Below are 25,956 nucleotides of genomic sequence, written 5' to 3' on the forward strand. Positions count from 1 at the left end.
TAACTCTGGCAATCCTCCACCAGCACTGAGGAAACAAGAAGTAATCCATTTCACAGGGCTTCTTCCCTCTCAAACTTTCCTGTATCTTCCTCTTCTCACCTCAGCCCTTACATCAATCTCTTGCCTTTCAGCACTGTACACACACAGACACACACGATACATTCCTTCAGGGCAGCGCACAATTCCCTTACCTGTTTTGACAAGAAATGCACATTGAGTCACACGCCAGAGGCCATGGTTACACGAAAGTCACAGGTCAATAAAGATCACTTACATTTCCTATGAGCTTTTTCATCCTCTTTTTCCCTTCTGGGAGCCAGGGCCTCAGAAAGGAAAGAAAGAAATGTCAAGGGCCCCTTTGTCAAGTGCTTAGAAAAAAATCCCCAAAACCCACCGCTGGATGCCCCCCTCAACCTCTTGTTACCTTGCCTTAAGGAAAGTGGCCTTTTTCTCTTGGCCTCCTTCACCTCAAAGGAGTTCTTCATCCCTTCAAGAAGTTGGTCACTGACTTATGTCTCTCCCTTGATGATATACAAGAAAGTAGAAGAGATTAGTCAGTATCCTTTTAAAACTGTCTTTTACAAGGGAGCCAATAAAATGATCTACATTGTATCACAGTTCAACATATCTGACATCTGTTCTGTAATAAAATTCACTTCATACATATGCTTCTTCAAGCTCATACATATGCTCCCCACAAGCATCCCCAGATGCTCTTCTGAGACATTTTGGTAACATATCTATAGTATTGTGCTAGATGTATTTAAGTAGGTATTCCATCTTTTCTCTTCAGTCTAGTAACTACTTTGAGCAACTCTGCTTGGTAAAGATAGTACAGTAAACTACACTAAGACTGCTTGAATATCTCAGGAATTTGCTCATTTTCTCTAGGAGTGAATCTCAGGGACTGTGTTCATTGTTCCGTTTCAGACTTGGTTTCCACAAACCTGGAAGAAATCATGTTCCATTCACGCAAATGCTTGTGATAAATTGAATTATTGCTTAACACATTGAGTATATGATAGACAGAATCTTTAATAGAGTAAAACAACACTAAGAACTGAAACGAGTAAAAAAATATAGTTTCACTGAACCTTTCACTGTGAGAGCTATGCATTCTGAATACCAGATATCACTAATGCAAATCACCGGAAAAATGCGGGCAGCACAGCATTCATCCTAATATTCGTTCCGTGAATGCAAAAGGTGCTTCTTTGTTATCATGTTGACCTGGATCAGCAGTAACTTTCTGAAGGAGTCTTTCCAGGTTTCCCTGCTAACTGTGATGTGGTTCCCTCTTCTGAAGGTGTGTCAGAGCACATGACCTGGATTTCTCCAGGAAGAAACTGCACCACAAGATACTCCGCAGGAACATCCCCAGCGCACTCCAGCTGCAAATGAACATAGAGGTAGTCCGATGTAAAGATACCTAAGTTTATGTAGTGTAAATGCCCACATTAGCAGTTTTGCTCTATAGATCTTCTCCGATTAGTTCATGCTCTTTGCTAATGGAAACACTTTTTGTATTTGCTGTTATAGACACCTTTTGATCTCATTCACATGTGTGCCAGCAGAAAATACACATGTAAATAAATCTGCGACATCCGAGTTGAACCTGGCACATGAGGAATTCACCCCAATATTTGTAAATTATTGCCCAGGAAATATTGTCCCTTATTCATTATCCCTTGATTTTATTACCCCTTGGTTTCATAGTCATGATAGTGATGATGTTAGTGTATTTGGCAGAAGTCATCTCATTTTTTGATGTTAATCCACCGGAAGCACAGTCTGCGTAAGTATCTCTTAGAAGCAAAGTACCCCCTGGACTGGAAACCTGAGTTTCTGTACTGCTTTTTCTACAGCTTCATTACGAACGAAAATTAACCTCACAAAGTAGATGCCAGTTTTTCTCTTCTATCATTCTGATATTTAAAATTCAGCGCTCCTTGTTGGTGATTAAAAAAAAAAAAAAAAAAAAAAACACAAACAAACCCACAGCAAAGTCCCATCCGTTATATGGTAGTTTTATATAATTTTGGTAGGCATATCAGGTGCCCAACATCAGAAATACCAGCAAATACCACCTAATTATCACACATATGAATATTTGGTGAATAAAGATAGCTAGGACCAGCACAGACTGCTTATTTCCACCCCCATCAAACTCTCAATATGAAATAAAACACCTAAAAGTTAACTTGAATACTTCACAATGTACTGCAACATAAAACATTTAACATGGTTGCTACATGAAAGGATTCTCTGAGAGTTCTACAGTGATGTCTCAGATCAGACTTTCCATCTCCAAGAGAACAGGAATATGTGGTACAAACATGCCATACTAGTTAGCATGCATCTCTTTATTAGCTGCCAAGTTTTGAAGGCAATTCACAATCATTTAATATTTCTAGTATCGAAATTAAGACACATTTGATATCAAACAATTGTCTGAGCCTAGAAGAGGGGTCTTCTCCTGTTGGTGATCTGAACAAGGTGAAGACAAAGAAATCTATGATACTTCCCAATAGCTCTTGACAGGTTCAGTAGTGCTAGCAGGCAGTAGCAGCCTGGGGAAACATCACTGGGAAGCCTGCTGAAGCATTCATCCAGAAAAAAATAATTTCTTCCAGGAAAAAAAAAAAATCTCTTTTTATTTTGAGCGTGTGTATTTTGTTGTCATTCTAGCCTGTGATCTGATAATGCAGCTAAATCTATGGACAATATACCAGATTTTTACAAAGAAGTATTCAAAACGAAAGAGGACATGAAACCCTGCTACCCAGCAAATGATATCCATCAAAACAGTCAGAAATAAACAAGCTCCAGCAAGTCACAACATGTATCTTGGGCACACAGGATATTTGTTTCATACTGACCCAGGAGAAAATTCTTAAGAGGGAAAGATTATTTTAATTAAAACAGTCATAATTACTCTTTGAAATGCTGCCTTTACTTATGGGTTCTATGATAGTTTACCAAATACAATACCACATCCTAAATACTGAAACGCCTTGTTCTCCCATGTCTATTAACTGCATTGCAAATTTCCTCAGATAACCGAAGTCTTGATTATCTGGAAGACAGACTGTCTCACCAATTTTTAGCCTTGTTACAGATACCAAGACTTGAGCAAAGAAAAAAAATGCATTGTGCTTTGGGAAAGGTTAGAGTAAGTTTTCTCTTGATTAAAAGTAAGTGCCTCTCTCTGTTAAGACTGGGTTCAATGGGGAAGTACATCCAAGACTCCATCACATCCAGCTCTGCAAACTGCTGTCTTGGATTTTACACACAGATACAGAACAGGATGAGAACATGAGTGTGTCCAAAAACGGTACAGGGTCAAAAAGTTACGGAAAGTATTCATGCAGTTTACTTTCACTAGCCTTATTGTTTTATTAAATAAGGTTTTAATACTCACCCATTTGAGATGTTTATTTCCTTATTTTGAAGGAAAAGGAAAGAAAAACAAAACAGAAAAAATAAGCCTTGAGACAGTGAAGATGTTTTCTTCAAGGCTGCAGGAACAGACAGCTAAAGGCTAAGCTTTTGTTTCCAGAACCTATGCAACTATGCCTATTTCTACTAAATATACTCCCTGTTATACTGCCATAAATCCAGAGTAACTCAATCGATTGCAATTGTAAGCTAATATAAGTGAGGTCAGATGTGTGACCAATAGGTCTCTAAACAATCCTTTACTTGAAAAGTAATGAAATAATTTCGTAAATTGTTCCCATTCAATTCTGGATAAATTGAACAAAGCCACTTAGTATTGTTTATGTATTTTTTGATCAGGGAAGAGAAAACTGGAATAAGGTAACCCATTTGGAGGTTGCTATTCCCAAAGACCTTAAAATAATAATTTTGTAAGCACCATCACTAGTAACCTCTATACAATAAAAATCTCTAGAGTAGGTCTTCACACAAATTCAGTTTTGATTTATTGCACCATAATAGTTACACCTTGTTAGAAGGACTTTTACAAGGAAAATAATTTATTTTCAAGGCCTCCCATCATTGACCCATAAGTCATACTACCTTACAAAGTTTGTGATTAGTATGTTTCAAGATGTGTGAAAAGCAGTCAGAGGGAGTTGCAAGTGATACAGCCTATTAAGACAATGCTATTTTTATGATTTAAGAGATGCCATTGATGCACTAGAATATTGAATATCATTGTTAAATTTACATAGTTAAAGATATAAGCAGTAGTTGCTAAGTCTTTAATCCATATAGCAAAAACTTTAATGGAAACATTTAAGCCCTGTATACGCTTTGCCAGGATCTAGATATAGAACCAAATTACTTACGTAAAATTGATCAATCTAATTGTTCCCTGAGAGGTTCACCTGAGAAGTTGCCTCTACTTACCACTCTTAGCATTGTCTTCAAGGGCTTTTGATTTAAGACTGATTGGAATAGACAAAAATGTATTTAAGAACCCAAAGTGTTATACATTGTTTTAAATCAGAAATGTGTCAAACACTTGCAATCCCTTGATCCTATCATTTTGTACTTCATAAGAGATCCCTTTTGAGAAGGGTTTATGTGTCCCGACATATTTGGAAACGTTCCTTGACAGAACAAATTCTTTGAGGACATAAATCAAAACTACAGCTGCTCCCCTAAAAGCTGTCAGTGATAATAGCATCAGAAATTGGATTAAATAAGTCCTGTTGAGAGACAGTATGTCCATTTCTACATTCAAAACACAGACAAATTATCAGAGAAACCTTTATTCCAAAAGTGGGAAACAGACAACAAGGAGGTATAATAATGCTTTTCAGCATACAGGAGCCCAGCTTAGGAGCTTTCCCAGAGCAGAACTCCTCTTGCTTTGGGTAAACCTGAGCGTGCTTCTTCAGAATATGTTAGAGTTTTAAGCTTACATTATTCAGAGTGGTATGAATAAAACCCAACTGTGATTTCATCCAAGAATGGATAGGACAAACATATCCATTTGATCCAAAAACAGTAATCTGTGGTATAGCAACAAAGGAGAAAGAATTTTACACAAAAGTGATAAATATGTAACTTGGGATTTCCAGGTGACAGTTTGTTTTGGCTCCCTCCCTCTGTACTGTTTTTCGCTTTTCAGAAAAGGGTTGCAAGAATATAGCAGCGATTTATACTTATTTACTTTGAAGGGGAAAAATGTTGATGCCTAAACAGCCAATGCTAGGCTACAGCTAAGTTTATTCTCTTTAGTTTCATAGTAGACCTCACTGCTACATTAGTTTCAGTGTGAATCAATTTTTCAGCTGTTTCTCAGTGCTATTGGCAACTACAACACCACTATCATGGCTAACACACACTTGGCCATTACCCATCAGTTTTATTTTTCTTTTTACTTTGTGTGATCCTATTTACACAAGAAGCAAAGATTTGGGGGGAAAATTCTGCTCTGATTTATATCAACGTGAGACATGATGAGAAGCTTATTTATGTGATGTATCACCACATCCTCTTATATTTCTATATGCTTTGTCAGAGTATTATAGACATAATGGATAATAAAATAGATTATTATCATAAACATTTAAATATCAAAATCTGGACATCAACCACAGCTAAGGAATACAGGTCCTGTGATCTCTGTGCTGGGTTGTGCCCATGACAAATAGGTTTATAGCATACGTTTGGCTTTCTGCTCATACAGCTACTTAGGAAGGGTTGGACGTTCTGCACATGGACCATGCAGTTGATTTGCATTGCACTTTAGATTTCGCTTTGAATTTCCTCCATGCCCCTGCAACGATTGGCCTCGGTATGCCACATCTTTGCTATTACCGAGCTCCATTGTGAAACAGCTGTGTGAATGGGACTGCTAAGCCCTTTAGTCCCCTCTCTATCACGGTCCCCCTCAGCTAGCAATGGGTAGCAAAATGCCCCATTGCATCGTGCACCACAGTGGCTGCTCCAGCCCCTTCTCCCATCCTCTCCTCTCTCAGCAGATAGCTGTTTACCTCTGGGAAGTATTCATGCCTAAGGCCCATTGCCTCTGTGCTAGAAGTAATTTTGCTTGTGTTAAGGAACGTGCTCTACTCTTTTAAGATAAAAACAAGCATTAAACATACATTTGCAAAAAAATGTCCATGATGTGTGTAATATTTATAGCACAGATAACTTAGCTGTAAATTTTAGGATAAAAAAAAGAATTTTTACAGATAAAATATCCTTTACACCTTTATTTGTTTAGTATTTATCACAATATATGAAGTCAGGAGGATGAAACAGATTGTTATCCTTAGTTATGATGTATGCTTTAGGCTCAGAATCATCAAGTTGATAAAATAGTTATTTCTGAATGCATGGACTATCCAATTTCTACCTTATATCTTCAGGGTCACAAACCAAATGCTCATTTGTTAGCCAAATGGAGATTCATTATTCTGACTGAAACAAACAGGATTACTTGTTTATCAATTCAAAAATAATTTATTTTTTTTCTATTTACCAATATATTACATTGCTGAGCAAAGAATTATCTTTCCATTGTTTATACACCTCACTATTTAAGAGGATTATTATTGTAGAATAATCATCTTGCTTTAATTACCAAGAGGAGAACCACATCATTTTATTAATTTTAGGATTTATGCCAAGTTGGAAACAGACTGTGAAACACAGAATCAGTCAGTAGCTGACAGCAGCTTTGTTAACGCTTCTACAAAATCTTTATCGGGGAAAAAAAACCCCCAAACTAGAGGCAGATGATGAATATATATTTCTTTAAATAACTCAAGCAGTCTCAGCAAACAATATGAACACACATTCTTGTGCTGTACATACCTGAGGCACAAAATGCATACACATCTTTTCCTGATTACTAAGAGGCCAAAGTGACAAACTATTTCCCTGGATTAGTGGTAGGGGTAGTACTGCAGACTGCATTGCCCAGAGCAGAAGGCAGGAGCGCAGCCAGCCCACACGCAGCGGCTGAGTCAATCTTTGCCAGTTTCAGACTCCAGGAGGAGCAGACCAACTTCAGCAGCCCTCAAGAAACAGCCATGATTAAGTTAACGCTGATCACCAGCACCTGCCAAAGCAGTTAAGCAAATACACTTGTTCTACTTATCCTTCAACTTATCTTTTTTAGGTGGTGGTTGTATTACCTAGGAAATGCAGGTCTCATCCTGCCCCTGCCTCAGCTCAGGAGACCACCTTCTCCTCTGGTGCCTTCAAACTGGTGCAGTGTCCTGTTCGATACATCTGTATCGCCACTTACAGGATCAACAGTGACCAAAAGCAAACTCTAAACAACAGGGACTACAGTTAATACGCGTATTTACTCAACTGCTAACCAAATAAGTCTATTATTACTGTTTTTAAAAATAATAAATACCAGCTGGTGTTCTACTTATACCAGCTATAAGTAGAAATCAAGCTACTAACTCAAACAACAGCATCCTATTATATTCCTTTAAAAATATAAAAAGTAATGGGCATAAAGACTTGGAACCTTGAACAAAATGTAATATTTTCCCCATTGTTCTTTCTTCACCTGGTTGTTTTATCTAAGTCTTCCTCAAACTGTAGGTGTTTGGAAGGGCAAGTAGAATTCAGGATTGATGTCTTTCTCTCCGTTTCATAAAATACTGTAGACAACCTACAAAAGACAGCATTTCAGTGGCTTACTAAATCCTAGCAGCTCCATTTCTGCTGGCTGACTCTGAGGAATTGATGTAACTGCACCTATCTTCAAAAAGAAAGGCATTAAAAAAACAGTATTATTTTAATCCCTATTTAGAGTCACCTTCTGAACGTCATCTTCTCCTGTTGTATTATATACACACAGGAAGGATCTTTTAGGACAGAGACAAAACAGCTGACTTTTTTTTTATGTTTGGCTTCAGCTCAAACCCTGTCAGCCTCAAGAAGCCCATCAAGCAGGGCTGGACTATCTCAGGTTTAAAAGGCAACCTCTTAAAAGAGGTTGGCACTAGCTGCTGCAGGCTTTCCTTTTTAAGCCATTTATGCCCTCCCCAAACTTCCAGTTCTTTTTTATAATTCACAAGGAATTAATTAAATTCGAAGCAACAAGGTATTTTTCTACATAGAAAGAAAGTAGCCATTAAAATATGAGGAATTGTGGTGTTGCGCAGTCAAATCCCATAACAACCTCCAAAACACTGAGTCTTCTACCTCTTTTTCCAGAGCCATCTAATATGTACTTTCGGCTAAACATGAAAACCTGATTATGTTTACTATTTGAAAATCTTAAGACAAATGTTTACCTCACACTCAGAAAATTAAGAATTAAAAAGGATTTTTGTTTCATAAAATGAGGAGGTTTTTAATTCCCTGTCACTGTTCATGAATTATTAACTGAAAGTTAAAACTGAAGTTTGTTTTTTAAAAGATGTTTTCCTCAGCTATTGCTTGTGCTCATTGATTTGTTACTTTATGGTTGCTTATGATTGCTGCCTGCTGGCATTGATTTGTATATGTGATATATTAAGAAAGAAAAAAGAACTGGTATGAAGCATTTTTTCTGATTAAAAAAATAGTATATGATCTTTGAAAAGAGACAGAGGATTAAGAATTCATAATTCAAGGCCTCCTCAATTTGATGGTGTAAGCTAAGGTCACCTTTGTACTCCTGATTCAGTTCCTTGAAAATATCATATTCTGGGAAGTCTGTTTGGCAGTAATCAAGCAAACCAAAGGTATAATGAAGAGAGCTGAACAAATAATTCACACTGAATAATTTACTCAAACCTCCTTTAGAATTCTGGAGTGTCAATGAACAGATTCCTTGAATTTTACTTATTCAGAAATACTCAATATATATTATTTTTAACTGTATACATCAAAAGTTCACTAAGAGTATCAGATTTAAAAAATCAAAGGCATAGAGTTAAACTACAGTTAATTGCATAAACTCTGTATAATTTTTTTCTGATTCTCCAATAAATCAAGAAAATAGTGAAGCACCTGTCATTAAAAGCAGAATTAAAAAAATATCTGGGATATTGAACCTCTTATCTAGTATGTAAAAGTAAGGAGCTGTAGAACAAAATATGTTGTCTCCTCTTCAGACAATGATGCCCTTAGTTGAGAACATCATCCTTGAAGAAACAGGAAACACTTAAGATTCACTGGTGCAAGGTTTTAATTTGGTACTCTCCTGCCACACCTCATATCATGCAGGTGTCCATTTGCTTTCTTCAAAAAGTGCGTTTCTGTTTTCCTTTGACCTATTTAGAATAGAATATTTAGAATAGAATAGAATATTCCAGTTGGAAGGGACCTACAATGATCGTCTAGTGCAACTATATTTAAATACCTTTGCGCCAGTGTTGTGAGGAGGAACAGGGAACACAGTAGTCCTCTCATATATGAAGCGGCTAGTATTCCAGGGCTTTAAAGTAAACACACCCTTTTATTAATTTCACTGGTATGAAGTTTTGACTAGCAGTTTTGTTGCGATGCACAGTTACTTGTGTAGTGTGTCATGATTGGTTTCTTATTTGATTGTGTAGCATCTACAGTAAGACCAAGTTTAAAAAAAAGAAAGTCTTACTGCTAAATCCAGAAATATCTGCTATAGATGAAAGGCATCTCACTTCTTCGATGTGGTTAAATTTATCTTAAGTTTTCTTACATTTAGATATATCTAGACAGTTGTCAAAAGCAATGCTTCAGCTTCCATGAAGCTACCTTTAACATTGTGGAGCAAAAAGACTTGCCCATGTTCCCAGCTGGATTTTGAGCCTATACTCAGCTTTCTGCCTCAGTGATTATATTGCTGTTGGTAAATAGACTAAAGCTATATCAAGCTATGCAAGTGAGTGACCTCTACTCACCCATTTAACTGCTGCACAGACAAACATATGCAGGTTTAATATCTTGGCTTTCTTACACCAAGAGGTACAAAACTGAGTCTTACAGCATTTAAGTATTGTTCTAAAATAGTAATTATCGAGCATCAGTACATCTTTCTCCTACAGAAAATTTTATGGGTTGTTTAACTCTACAGAGAGGCAACGCTTTATTAAAATTGATGGATCTTTTCTATATGTGTCAAACTGATATCCTGTGACAAGACATTGAGCAATGAATCAACATTTAACAGTCATTGTCTGAAATTCTAGAGGTAGGGCCCAAATTTGCTTATGGTTAAAGGCAACCCTCCTCCTCCCCCCACCCCCACCCCCCCATTCTACTTATTAAATTACATAGAAATAGATTTGCTAGAAAAGTATGAACAGAAAATACCAGCAAATCAGGCAGCACAATATACATACTTAAACACATGAAAGTGGAGAACATTTTCAAATTACTATGCTGCTACCTTTACCTAGTGATAACAAAATGGATGCTAGCATTTGACTGTTCAAAATACTGAGCTCTATTCAATACAGAAAACTGAAAGATAAGGTTTCTATAGTCCTCGCTAAGGTTTTAGAATCCTAATGGGATGTTCTAAATGATGTAGAAATAAAAACTACCGACCATCTGGAGTAGAAGCCATGCAGAGAAAACTTTACAGTCACATTGGATTGTATTTAGATTATTGTCTTTAGCCTTTTTATCCTTGGAAATACTGTATTTTTGTTTACTCAAACAAAACCCATAATAAAAATTAAATAGTAAAAAAAAAATCCATACAGAACGATGTTCTCACTAGGGCTTTATATAGTATCCTTTTCTTTTTCCTCTTTTTTCTTTTCTATGCCTTTTTTAAAATTGCATATATTTTATCTGGTTTAGCACTATGGGACTCATTATGTAACCAAAAAAGCAGATTAATTCCTAAAATTAGGTTTTCAATTTCTCTTTGGAGGTCAGATTGAATTCTATTCTGAAAATTCGCCTTATGATATTTCACCTTAGCAGTATTATTTAACTTCAGAATAAATCTTGTTGCAGTTTCAGCTTGAGGCCTCTGTTGGGAGACTAGTCTTATTTAAAAGTATAGAACTAATAATTGTGTAATCTGGGCCCCATTTCCTGTTCTGTCACAGATTTTCTGGGCAATCACTTATACCCATTCAGGCCCAATCTGATGAAATGAGCTATGGAACACTTCCTGTGGGACTCGATCAGCATATCATTTTACTGGCACATATAAAAAGGGGAAAATAAACACTACCTCTCAGATAAGTTTAAACATTTGTTAAATATTTTAAATTGTTGCAAGATTCTTAAGACACAGAATATTATAGGAGTGATTTTAATATTTAATGTGCAATATAGTTTTGGTTTTTTTTTCCTCTTTCCCAATCACTTTACGGATAAGAAGTCCCTTCAGCTATTCATGAAGGGATTGTAAATCCACATGACAAAACAGGTAGTTGAATTTGTGTTAAAAGTTGAAAACATTGCTGGTCCTGCCTTCTCTATAATCCTATTCTCTAATACAAGTAAAATACATAAACCTTGTTATCCTGCAGGGACTGTATATTCCCTGTCTTTGCTAGAGAAACAAGAAGCTGAAGAATAATTACTCAAGGAATGGTATCTAAGGAAAGATTATTATTTTTTTTAATTCAGGTGTTGTGGTTTAGCCCCAGCCGGCAGCTAAGCACCACACAGCCTCTCCGCTCACCCTCCCCCCCGGTGGGATGGGGGAGAGAATCAGAAGAGCAAAAGTAAGAAAACTCATGGGTTGAGACAAGAACAGTTTAATAATTGGAACAACAACAACAACTAATAATAATAATAAATTGTAATGAGAAGGAAAACAATAAGAGAGCGAGAGAGGAACAAAACCCAGGAAAAAAAACAAGTGATTCAACCACTCACCACCTGCTGACCAACACCCAGCCAGTCCCCAAGCAGCGGTTGCTGCCCCCCAGCCAACTCCCCCAGTTTATATACTGGGCATGACACCATGTGGGATGGAACAGCCCTGTGGCCAGTTTGGGTCAGCTGTCCTGGCTCTGCCCCCTCCCAGCTTCTTGGGCGCCCGGCAGAGCATGGGGAGCTGAAAAGTCCTTGACCAGTGTAAGCATGACTTAGCAACAACTAAAACATCAGTGTGTTATCAACAGTATTCTCACACTAAAAGCCAAAACACAGCACTATACCAGCTACTAAGAAGAAAATTAACTCTATCCCAGCTGAAACCAGAACATCAGGGAAAATTATTTCAATTTTATAAAAATAAAAATCAATATGTATTTTTACTAAACAAATATTTTCCTCCCACTATATATTTAGCATCAGTTTTCGGAAGATGCACAGTTGCTTTCACCAAAGTCATCATGGGCCTAGTAGAGCTATCTTTTCCCAGAAAAGTGGTTCTTACTTGGTTTATCTACCAAGATACATCCTGTCCTTTCCTTGGATACAGAGTGATAGTGAAACGTAGGAAACTGTATGCAACAAACACACATTTCTTCTTCTTTCATGTTCAGCTTTTAAAACCAAACTAGTCAGAAATGTATTTGATGACCACAAACTTTATCACACATAATTCATCTACCATCCAAACCATTAGACTACCAACGAGGTGACACAGAAAGGTAATGTAATGAGATTTAAAAACATTTTTAATATTCAAACTACAAAGTTGCCCTAAAATGTCCCACAGTATTATAGCAAATGTTCTCAGTCCTTTAATTTTTGCTTCATGTATGTTCAGTGCCAATTTGTTCAATTCTGCATGCTTTTGAAAAATATTTTGACTGACCTAACTTTGGGTTGGGAGGTAAGGCAGTAGCTGTGGAGCTGGACACCCCTAAATTTTTTTTTTTTTCTCTGTTAAATAAAACTGACAGGTCTCCAGGCAAAGCAGTTCTAGGCTAATTTCTGTAATACAGTACTGTAACTCCTCAACAAGGGTTCCTAAGGCTTACAGTATATTCATGCATCCATGGAAAGACTGGTCAAAATAAAATATTGCTTTAAGCTGTATAAAACCAAAAAGTGTTTCTCGAAATTTTGTTACTGAAATGTGCTCCATGGAAGAATACTTGCAAAATACCGCGATGTTTTGCCACGTTTGCCTTAGTGAGTGCCAAACAATTGAGGTGATTCCCCCACAGTGATTACGCTGTGTATAGGGAAAGACTTTATAACAATGACATAACTGAAAATTAGTCCTCTGGTATTCAAGGAACTACCCTCTGCTCTGTTGTGCTGCTTTCATGCCAGTGTAACTGAAGGGTAAGTCAATGGACCCACGTAAAATGGACAGCGTGGAAAACACAATGTTTTCAAAGATCTTTGCAACTTGATGTCAATTGAAGTTTCATCATCGCCTGAACCTGCAGCCATCAAAGCCGGTTCAGCCGTGTTGTCAGTTCCCAGAAGTGATACAGAAAACAGTGTCTGGCTCAGTACAGAGGAGCTGCTTTTGATATTTGCCACTGCTAACGATGGACATGGTAATGAGACAAAAGAATAAAGCTTCCCACTCTGAGTGAAACGTTTGGGGCACTTGTCTAATCAATGCCTAACTGAATCCATTTAAAGAGCCCGAGCCCTCTGAGAAGGCTCAGAAGTGGTATGATATTATCATGCTTGAGAGGTCACGGAGGTGTTTTCTATTTTCTCTACAGAGCACAAGAAAAGGAATTTGCAGAAGTTCACTAATAATAGCATGTGTGTTGCTTTCTCCATCATAAACATTTGTTTTTATCATTTTGTTTTCAGATAGCAGAGGAAAGCCCAGCTGGGAGATAGGCAGGGAGTCAAAGAGAGGAAAAGGGATCCCTGGAGGGTTAGTGATGTTCAAGCAGATGGGGGAGGAGGGAAGAGAGAGCAGGAGCAGATGGGAGGGGGGAAGAGACCAGAAGCAGAGCAGATGTGGGGGTGGGAGGGGGCTAATTTTGGTTAAAGACAAAGGAGGACAAATACGAATTAAATTTGTAATTTACATTTAGAATCTTCTTTTTCCCATAAACACACTTTTTGTGTCTTACACTAGAGGAAAGTTTGAATAGCCTGCAAAACATAAAAGATAGAGCAAAATAACATCGCTGTCACTTGAGCAAGCACTAGAAAGTGGAGGGGTCTGTAAGAGTTTCTCAACCATGAGGTTTTGTCTCTAAAAACTGGAAACTGATGGTTTCCACCTGTACTGTATCCCACTGCACAAAGTACACATTTGGAAAGATATGCAGCAGCAAAACAATAAATAGGAGACTTATGTATGTGGATAATGAATGGATCTTTGAATTTCCTGAATTAAAGAGGAGTAATAATAAAATTTGAGTTACTGAGCCATGAGCAAATTACACACAAGTCTTCCCTAAATAAATAATAAAAAGGTATAACCTACGTTCACATGCAGAATATTTTCATTTCCTGTGAAGCCACTCTCTATATTCTGTCTAGTTCCATATTTTAAAGTTGCATTTCGTTGCTGTGCTTCCTGGCAGGGTGTATAGGTTGTGAGCGAAGTCTGACTGAGAATGCTGCAGCTGAAAGTTAATTAGTGTGTTGGCAAGCTGTCAGCTAGACTTTTGTCTGTTTGCTTTTCATACAGAAATGAATGAGAGTGGATTCCAGAGGTGTCTGAGTACAATTAAGTATCTCACTCTCTAAAATAAATATTTTATATTACTGCATGCTTTTAGGAATCAGCCAGAATGTATCCGTTGATGGTATTTTCCGCTGATATCCTTAAATGTAAATATATGTAAGTAGGCAGAAAAGATGTAGTGTAATTGCATCTGTTTGGTGGAGCATAAAGGGCCAGATTCTGTGTTTCATTTAAACACAGAATAATTCTGTGTAATCCACAAACCTGCTCCAGGTTTGCAGAGGAATATCGGCGATCAGATTCTGGCCCAGATTAATTGGGCCTAATTTAGTTGCTGGTTATACAGCAGCCAAGTCTGTGTAAGTTGTTAAAAGAAGATTTTCTGATTCTATGTTGAAAAACAGCTAGAAATCTTGGAATATGAAACAGTCTACACCCAGTAATAAACCTTCACCGCCAGTAATGACTAGGCATGTGACAAAAGGATGGCTAGGTTTCACAGCCCAAAATTAAAGTGAGAAGCCTGGAGTGGGTTAATCGGGAAAAAGGAGGGCTACAAGGGTACTAGGAAATGGCAGCCTTGATTCAGGCTGGATGCCACTTCCACGGGGACCCTGCCTATAGCTGGGTCTCCTCTGACCAGGGACAAAGAGCAATTTCTCCATTTGCACAAAAGGAGGTGCTCCAGATATCTCAGTCCTCGTGAGAGGATGGGCAAATGCCAGCCAAGCCAATAAAAGCCAGTGCGCTCAAGTCTCTTCCCCGCTCCCGACTTCGGCATAGACTTTTTGCTTTTCTGTCATAACTTTCCTTTACTAAAAAGCCCTTGCAGTTCCCCACAGCTCCTCACAGAGCGTGAACCTCAGGTTATGGCCGGGGCAATTACTGTGGACAGAAGCAGTGTCACAGGGTCAGCAGCCAGCAGACTATTTCCTAGTGCTTTCCCAGACCTCGGCCACTTACACTGGTGGACTGTCACAGGTGACACGGTGCTCCCTTGAGCCTTCTGCAGCAACTGCCCTTGCAGTCCAGACTCTTTAGTCTATGGAGGATTGCAGAAAGACCTCAGGGTAGACTTCAGATTTTTCTTTACGGTGTATTTTATTTCTTTTTACACACTGTCACCTATTCCCCAGGTTGCAGGGTTACACTCCCAGGACAGGTAGTCACATCATTTGACTGGGCTCTCCACACCTCTTTTTCCATGATCCAAGGATTAGCTCATTATGAGTAGGATGACCTGATTCCTCCCTCCCTCTTGCACAGCAGACATGCAGAGGACATGTTTATACCCCAACACTGGTGTCAGCTTCCATGTCCGTGGGCTCCCTGCAGGAATCAGCTTCAGCTCCAGAAATCACAAAACAAAATTATTTCTCTCTTTCCTTGTCTCTAGGAGAGTATATTCACCTTGGATATTCAGGTATGCTTCAGGTATGCCACAAGAGTGCACAAATAACCCCTGTGGAATAGGAAATTACTCTAAAAAGCAAAGATTGCACTGCAGCCCACAATCCAGGCCTAGTTTTTTTTGTCTTGCAACCAAGATCCCCAAAAGTCCAGCCACATCTGAGGCCCTAGAAACTCATGTCTTCCTACCACTGCACCCGGAGGAAATGCTGGCCTCCCCAGAGCAGGCTGAGTATTTCTGTGAGTAGAATTAGATTGTCCTGAACCACTTTTATGGTCCTCTGAAGGAGCAAGCACAGATGATACAGGTGAGAAAAATCCGCTGCAGACTGGAACGTTATCTGAAGGCACCACAGGATACATTTCCCAACAAACCTGAGTATCTGTTGCACAGATTTTTATTGCATGTGGCCCTGGTGCTGCAGGGCAGACAATATATAGGATCCCAACACAGGAGCTTCCAAGTTCCGGTAGTATTCAATATATATTTTTTTACTCTTTTTAATATTATAAACTTATTTTCTATAATAAAGTTGACAAACTTTCTGAAACCTCACAGCAAAGAATGTCACTGAAAGGCACAAGGAACTCATGTTGTCTTGGATGCAGTTGTCCCCTCTTACTGCTTGCTTAGCTGGTTTGCGGCTTAGCACAGGGACCGGGCTTGATGCTGGTCCCTTTCTGAATCCCATTTCTGTTTTGTTTTGAAGTTCAGTGCGAAAGTGCCAGCTCAGAGCCTTCCCAGGTTGTCTCTAGCTTTTACCTGAAGAAGGAAGGCTCCCTTGTGCCCTCATCAGTACACACATGTGTGACGTTTAGAGTATTAGTTTATATATTTTTAGGAAGGGTGTAAACTATTTGGAATAGAAATGGTTCCCAAGAGCTCGTATATAACCCACAAGGATTCATATTCATCCCTAACCCACTAATCCTGCAGTTTTGATGGCTTAAAAGCCTACTATAGAATTCTTTGTGTCTGTATCCCCAGCTGGTCCTTAATTGTTTCTCTTCTATATTTATGCGTACTCCTGATCATGTGTTGGTATACAATGTCTTTATCACAAATTGATTTAAATCTGTCAGGCTCCAAGTCTCAGAATCCATCAGCATAAAGCAAAGCTTTTATTTCCTGTCCATCACATGATAGTACTGAAGCAGTCATGGCTTCCAAGCTCCAAAACACAACAGCACATAAATTAGTAAGTGCAATTTATGAGAACAGATTCATAACAAGTACATTTATAGCAGCATTGTATTAAACAGGAATGTTTAAGTCAGGACAGCTTGTACCTCCAGTTTGTCAGTCATTTTCAATCGCAGTAAGACGTGAAAGCAAATTAAGTAAATATAGGAGTTTCTTTGTTGGAGCCTTTTGTTTTAACCAGTGTTTCCAAGGTAGAAATGATGCCAATGCAGATCTAGTTAGGGTTTGCCAGTTTGCCTCAGCTGACCCCAAACCATAAGCTTCTAAGAGCACTGAAATAAAGAGAGAGACTATTGTTAATGTTGCTGAACTTTCCAGAGGGTCCTAAAGAGACATTCTTTATCTTTTATAAACACCTAATCCAAGTGCCACAAGAGAAGCAGGTTATCTTCATTACGGGGATGAAGGAGTGAACACATAACAGCCTGTAGGATTAATACTGCTCAAAATAAAAGTTACAGTGTACTTTTTGTATAAACACCCTGTTAGAACATTTTTTGCCTCAAGTTTAAAGCCCATTAATCTTGTGAAGAGCAGGAAATCTACAATCCATGTCATCTAGCTGTCACGAAGCACAAACTGCTCAGCAAAGCTGCTGAAATCCTGATCTAGAATAAGCTTGTGAATGAGACATAGACAGCCTTAGCAGCTTGTTGCTTCTGGTAGCTGCCATCACCAACTGCTCGCCCCTTTTTTCTTTCCTAGTCATTGATTTGGCAGCATGCAGTGCATTTTTTCTCTACTCACCTGCAAAGGTGGAGGTGCCATATGAAATAGTACAGCAAAGGTTAAAGACAACTTGTTTGCCCTTTAAAAGAGATATGCTACCAAATAATAAGGCCACTTTATCAATGTGCAGGCTTGGAGGCAGCTAAAAGCTGATCTTTAGAGATTTCTCTGATCTTATCCCTAGCTGTGCACCCCAGTTTGCTAGCACCTGGGAGCTGCAGCCTGAAGCTGCATGTGGGCAGCTCCGCAGCCTTCACAAAGCCTCCTCGCAGCTTGGGACCCCGCTCTTGAACATCTTGGACATCGTGTCCTGAACACCTCACATGCAAGAAAAATAAGGAGGATCAGAAAGCATCTGATGCACAGAGACACACAAATGTCTTGCAAATCTCTACCAGCCTCAAAGCAAGGTCACATTCCCAGCCTGGCCCTTGCTCATGATCCCTGCTGGGGGTCTGCTGCCCATCCCACCTTCCAGACTCATTTCTACCCATCCCTAGCTGCCCTTAAGGCGTCAGTGGTTTCTGTTCTGCCTGAAGACATCCCAGACACCCCCCCCCTCAGCCCGGAGATGGGACAGTAAAGGTGACAGAGGCCAGCTGCCAGTCTGACCAGGCTCTCACCTAAAATTCAGAACAGCCAATAACTCATTGGACCCGGGTCCAAACAAGAGCCCTGAGGACTTGCCAGGAAGGGCTAAAAAGGACCAAATACTAGCCTGTGCAGGACTGACTATTTAACACCCTCTCTAACCAGGAGCGCTTCTCCCAAAGACCCCTGTGCTGTGCAAGGGCAAAGCTGAACACAGAGTGGCCCTCTCCCCTTTCAACTGCTTACCTCACCCCATTTCTACTTCAAGCACTTCTCTGCTCCGAGTTTCCCGAGTTAGCTACACTTTGAGAATGACGCCGAGAACAGGATGCCCAGAAAAGTTCAATTTTTATTATATTATTATTGCACACAAACCCTAAGAAGGATGTATATAGCAGATAGCTTACTATGCCTAGGAAATGCTGCAACATGCTAGTTTTTCCATATTCTGTTGTTAGTAAGTTCATTCTTGTCAGAACTTGTTTGCATGTTGCTGTGGGCCGTGAGTGGCATGTGTTGCTCTGCGCTGGGCTCTGCAGAATGAAACACCTTGGAGCGTGACCTTCCGACGCTCTCAGAAAAGCAAACAAAACAATTCAGGTCAAGGAAAATCAGAGAAGGGAATCAATGGGAAAGGAGATGGAAGACAGTCATTGATCCTAAAACTCACACAATAAAATTTGTAATAGCTTGACTCAGGTAACCAGACAGACTGTTTTAACAACATTTTTTTCCCTTCCCCAATCCCCTTCACACAGATGATATAGGAAAAGAAGGGACTGTGAGCAGATGATGAGAAGTTATTTCAATTTCACGTGTATAGTCACAAATCACCATATACAATTGTTTTATTTCTTAGTGTTGGTAAAGTATCTGAATTTTTAAAATACAGTGGGTTTGGTTTTGTGGTATTTTCCCCCACTTTGTTATTTTAATACCAAGTGCCTTTGTTTTCATGTTTAGTTCAGTCCTTTCTATCAATTGCAGGTGAAACCACAGCTGGAATTAGAAAACGCCAAATCACCAGATTATCAAAAGGTAAAGAAATGTTCTCTACCAGAAGAATGTTTTATCTAGCATTCAGAATATCCCTTTATGCATGCTGTTTGCAGGGGCTTACCTTCCTGTCAGAAGAAAATCAATAGCTCCCATCCCAAAAATTCAACAGTGAGAAGTTATTAAAAAAAAAAAGTGGCCAAGCCCACTTTTCAAAGAGCCCATGTCATACAGCAACAGGTGAGGACTGTTAGCTTTATTCTGCTGTTCACTAATAAGTTATGACTGTGTACAATGAAATGAATTGTCATGCTATGTACAGGCAGTAGAATTCACCTTATAGTGTAAAACATGCAAAAAGTCAAAATCCTCTCACATTTCTTTTTGTTCTCTCTGCATTTGTGTATATGGATACATAAATTTTACCAGGAAAACATCTTGAAACTAGGATATTTGGATGGAAAAATATATTCAAATCATAAATTAAGCAGGAATCTTTTTGATCACTTACTTAAGAGAAATACATTTACATTTTCAAATGCAATGAATTATTGAAGTAGCATGTGTTGAGACATTGCCAAGGAGCTAACTGCTTGCTAGAGTTCATATTTCAGCTTGTGAACACTCATGAATGAACCTTAGAATTTTGTTTTCATTGCTGCTCAGTACTGTCAATCTTTTAATTCTTCACAAAGTTCTAATTACTGGAAACACTTTTTGATAAATATCCCCAAGGCTTACAGTAAGTGAAAATCAGTATTTAGAAAAGCTAGTGAATGTAATCATCCCATTAAGGCATGACGGAAAAGCAGTGTTTTTCCTGTTTGTCCTTTGCTATCAGTTTGCTTATTGTAATAGCTCTTTTATCTCTGTCTGTATTTTATACTCACTATACTCTGTAGTGCTTTTGTACTCAATGGCATCGGATAAATCAATACTTTTGCTGTTTATTCTTGCCTTGATATGTATTCGTAAATCCTATTACCATACAGATTGGAGAGGAAAATACACACCAGAATTAGCCAAATTAATATTTTATTTGTTATATTTGCTTCTCATAGTGACTGATTCCGTATTTGGTCTTTAGCCTTTATGATTGGTTAAATCAGTTGACTTAAAAGTACCCAGGACTCTGTCCGAGAGCTCTTTTTACTGCAAATTAAAATATATTATCATACGTATATTTTCCCAATATCTGGCCAGCTCTATTACAGGGAAGATGCTAATATGACACACTGAAGCACGCACTTCCCCATGTGCACCAGAGAAGTGACACATTTTCAATGAAAATTCATCGTATCTACAGGAAGGCAGAATAATCAAGGTCTCTGCATAGCCTTCTGTAGAGACGCACGGGGAGGCAGCGAGGCCCTCTTTTCCATTCCAGAAGACTCAGCTGGATCCTGAACACAGGAACCACAGGATACTGCAGGCTGGATCCATCCAATTTCTTCTTCTAAATCCTCTCATATGGAACTAGTGGAGAATAAAGAGAATACACTGAAGATTAAAAACATCAAACACCACTCTGTTATGGCAAGGGAAGGTTGCTGATAGGAATTTATCATTATTGAATGAAATTTAGGTCCAAGAAGAGAAAAAAAAATGTAAAATGGGTGACTGCTCAAGGTCTTCTTCTCTCCTATAGATACTTTGCATACGTATACATTTAGTTACAACAGCTTTAGATTCTGTTTGTAAAAATGAATTAACAGACGACAGTGCCATGACTTACCCTGGAGACTTCTACAAGTTGAAAGCTCTAGCCTTGTAATTTATGTTTAATAATTTATCACATTAATAATATTTTAGATTTGGATTATTGAACATAAGCATGGAGATTATTTAAATGAATATTTAATTTTTATTCACCTTGCAAGAAGACAGAACATGTTTTCAATTGCCAACAATAAAAAGTAGAAAAATTATCAGTAAAGAAAGTAATTAAGAAAGTGTTGTTACAAAGAATTCATGGGGTTTGTTTGCTTTCCCCCAATCAGAATTATTACTGTAATATGCAAAATTAATGTGAGAGTTGACTTTTATAAGATGATAAAACAACCTTGTCATAGAAGTTTCAGTATGAAAAGCTGATGTCTCTGAAATATTATCAAGATATTTAACTGAATCAGCTTTAGAGAAGTAATGATTTTCATTTGCACAGTTCCCTGCTAATTTATCTGCATTAGCACAAAACAACATAAGTTGTTTTTCATACAGATAGTTACCATCTTTACTTTCCCATTTTCTGAAAGTATCTCTCAAGCTTTACATGCTGTGGTTCTGCCCAAAATTTGAGTTTCTTGAAGATCAGTCAAGCCCAGCTTCTAGCTATTTGCAATGTGGTAAATGTCATCTTGAATCTGATGCTGGGGGTTAAACTTTGAAAAGTCTCTGAAATTCTTTTGTATATATTGTGCTTCTGTTTTTTTACCATCCATTTGCTCTTCTGTTATGGGAGAAGCTATTGGTTTGTGGGTATTTTCCTGAAGATTTTTTTTATTTATTCTTGTCCTTAGGATGCAATCAAATCAACCTTTGCAGAACTGTATCTTGTTTTTAATACTGTTTCTCTGAAGGTATTATTTGACTGAATTTCTACTCACTGACCTACCTTTCTTTAGAATTTAGAGCCACTTTAATTTTCACCTTTCACCTCAAGCTCATACATTTTTAGCTTTACTTGGTTTTAGTTTCTATAATTCTTAGAAATTGAGGAGCATTTTTCTTTCCATTCTTCTAAACACTGAAACAACATCCAAAAGAAACACCAGAACAAATCTCATCCTTAGAAGTTTTGCACCACTGTTTACAACTAATTACTGCTAAACTAAATAGCCTGTGATACGGTATGCCAGAAATCATGCATATCTTTTGTGGGTATCCAATATGAGCCACATATGTGCGATTTTTATTGAAGTTCCCTTCTGTCTAGCCAAATTATCAGATCATTATGGCTCGCTTGCCTGTTTGGGCTCCCTTCCAACGCATTCCACATTTATATCCATTTTTCCCCTACTGGTCACTTACTGTGCTGGAGGCTATTTTTAGTATTCCTAACTCCTCCTCTTGTTTAACACTTTTCAAGTATGCAAAACTCTGCTGCAAAGAGCAAGGGAATAATCTCTTCCCCATATCCACGGTGGACAGGACAGAAAATAATGAGCTTAAGTTATAGCAATGAAGATTTAAATTAGATAATATGGAAAAAAACAAAGCCAGAGAACAAAAAAAAAAATCTTTTCCAACTAAAAGGAAGGTTATGCATTAGGATAGATTGCTTGGGGAGGATATGGGATCTCTGTCACAGAAGGTTTTAAAAAACAGGTTAGACAAACATCTGTCAGGAATGGTTTAGGTATAGCTGATTCTGCCTTGGGGCAGAGGGAATGGATGAGGTGACCTCTCAAGGTCCCTTCCAGCCTTATTTTCTATTTATTTCCAATTTTTTTTTAGCCTAGATTTGGAAGGGTTCTTCAATGCACTTTCCATTTATAATGGCTGGTCAGATTTCTGTTTATAAAATACAGATGGGGTGTTGCTGTGAAGAAAGATTCATTCAAATAGAAATTATAGTTAGGAAAATGTTGATTAAAAGTATCATTTAAATGCAAAACAGGGAAAGAATTTTAAGCAAAGTTAATAAAAACTAACAAGAAAAAACAGAGAAGGCAGCACTTGAAACCATTAATTACATAAGGGGTTTCAAACATTCATTAGACTGTACCACTTGTCCTTGTTGTAAGTGGTATTGACCCTTTAGAAATGAAGTTGATCCAATACTTTCTACTATAACTCCTCTTAGGGATTAGGAGATTTCAAGTATTTTCTCTTGTGATATTCAGTCCTTGATAGCTTAGAGCCAAAGTGAATTAATTCTTCCCATACAGAGAAACTATCAAATTCCAAGGAGCACAGTTAAGTATATATAGTACATGTGTAACAATCACAGAGTCAAAAAAATACTGTGTGCTTAGCTGGAATCAGCTGGAGCCATGTAACCCTTTAATTCCCAGAGCATCATTTTAAAAGGACTCATTTTCGTTCCCCAGGACCTGCTGTTGGAAATATAGAGCAAAGCTCCTATGGGGGGTTATGGAAACCGGTTGCACACTGGTTCCTGGTGGAGCCTGTGGCTAACACTGGCCAAAGTGAGACTGAAAGTCTTGTAACAGGGTTGTGCAAACCAGTTCTTCGTGCAAAATGTTTGCTGGGGGCTTCCTATCCATCTAAAGGAAAGCTGTTCTTCCACCTGTTCTTCCACCTCAGGAACCCAGAAGGCAGGAACCACAAAATTCCGTTGCAGTTGGATCTGCTAACTTTATTCCATTTTCTTTTAATATACTGAAAGTATAACTCATTCAATTCAGATATATTTTAAAGATATTTTAAATATAAATTAGATCGTGCGGAAAGCAGTTTAGATGCTTTATCATTATTTATCATTGTAACATGTCATACTTTGTATTTCAGATTAAAAATTCACAAAGCTCAACGTATTTTTTATCTCAATCAGTGAGTGAGTTGTCAGATGGACTTGTTATTTATTTATAAGGGCTTGTAATTGAGCCACATCTTCACACAGGTGATTGGTGAGCCAGGAAGTGACACTGCGATACTGCAGCGGACAAATGCGCTGCTCTCACATGAAGTTCACTGCAATATGCTGTCAGTTTTATTAGCAAGCACAGAGCTCTTACATACAGAGATATGTTTCTGCTGACAACACAGTGGTTCTGCCTCTTAATTTAATACAGTCTCAGTGATGAGAAGAACATACGGTTTCCTTGAATGCTTTGGCTCAGCCCAGATGTTAGACTTGTGTCTGCATGTCTAGTTAAGACAGACAATGCAATATTTTGGAGCTCCAAGTTTCTTTGAATTTTTCCACTGGCCTGAGAGGCCAGCATGGCTCTTGCCAGACACTGAAACGTGAATGTTATCGGTCAGTACAAATCCCTGAAAAACTTTGAAATAACTGTATGGAATGGTCTGTTTCGTTTTGTTTTACAGGTTGGGATCTGCTTTCTATTTCTTTTCCTATATCCTCCTTGAAACACAATGTAAAGTTGTACTGCAAGACTTTAAGATACCGGGAGATGCCATTGATTTGTGTTTCACTGAGGTAACGGGTGTGTCTAGTAAATCTTGTAGTAAATACGGTACAGAGATTATGACATTAAAAATACTTTCATCAGATTTTAAAGGATATTGGAAATCTGCTGTAACGCTGAAATAGTAACTTCCTTTCAGTTTCACCTAATTTTCTGTACCTAATTATGACCACACTCTCATGCATTCCAGGATGGCCTGAGAGCCAGGATTCCACATAATTTATTGTTGATTCCAGATTCGCATATTATAATGCCCTCTGCTCCTCTGTACGCAAATGCTGGGCCCTGTGGTTCACAAACTGTTGTTGACTGTTAGTGAGAAGGGCAATCCAGGTCATGGACAAACGGAATATGCACAAAAATCCAAAACTAATAACTCTCTAACACAACTGAGAATGTTGTAAAAGAATTATTTCAGTTTCTTGGACTGCAGAACGGCAAGCTACTGAGGCAACCTGTATCCTTTCCCAGGTTATTCAATATACTGATAGTTGGTCGGATCATACTTGCTTTCTGACTATTTTCCTCCCACTCAGTAGGAGCATCCTCTACACATCTGCAGTAAGGGATCAGACAGAGTGAGCCAGCTGTGTAACGAGAGCACAAACCCACCATTTCAGTTGACCCCTCCAGTCCACCTAACAGAAACATCATTAACAGACTTAGATAGATAAATCTCACTTAGCTTCTCAATCTGTTTACATGGATGTTATTCAGCCATGTTGGGCAAGAATTAAAACCAGTATTTTTAAAAATCGTGTAGCCGAACTTTAAAATAGCATTTCTCCTAGCGTCCAACCACCCGTCTGCAAGATAAGCACTTATGAAGACATATATATGCTTGCACAAACAGGCAGTCAAATTTGAAAAATAATTGTATTAATATGATTGTGATGCAAGATTTTTTCAGAGAATACAGAAATTAGTTTATTTGAAGAGCTGCTAAAAAGTACATGATTGTTTTCTCTACTTCTTGATTCTCTGAACAAGGAAAGTAATGTAATTTTGCTCTGAAGGTCAAGTGTCCATGTGTAGAGTTTTCAGTTAATATTGCATGTATTATCAGATATATATGTATTTCTTCCCCTATAAGTAGGATAGACGTCTCTTACTGAGAGATGGTCTGACATGTCTGCTAGATCTGTTCTGTACAACCACAATGGTTATAACTGAACAGCGGCTATAACTGAACAGCTAGATCAGAGAGTCATAACTAAAGACATTATCACTGCAGCTATTGCGAAACTGCTTTGGTGATCTTTGCTAAATTTCCACTAACAGTGTGAAGCTGGCAAATGCAGCACACTAGAGATGTAAATGCTCTGCTTAAACACATCTTTTAAGCTAATTTATTGTCCACCATATCTGCTCCTCTTTTGAAATTTTAAAGACTAAAGGAGAATGATAGGCCCTTGGTGTAGAAAATCGTGCTGAAGCAGAAAGTAACTCAATGCTGCTAATGTTATCTGGCA

Source organism: Mycteria americana, chromosome 7 (genome assembly GCF_035582795.1).
Source record: "Mycteria americana isolate JAX WOST 10 ecotype Jacksonville Zoo and Gardens chromosome 7, USCA_MyAme_1.0, whole genome shotgun sequence".
NCBI classification, from domain to species: domain Eukaryota; kingdom Metazoa; phylum Chordata; class Aves; order Ciconiiformes; family Ciconiidae; genus Mycteria; species Mycteria americana.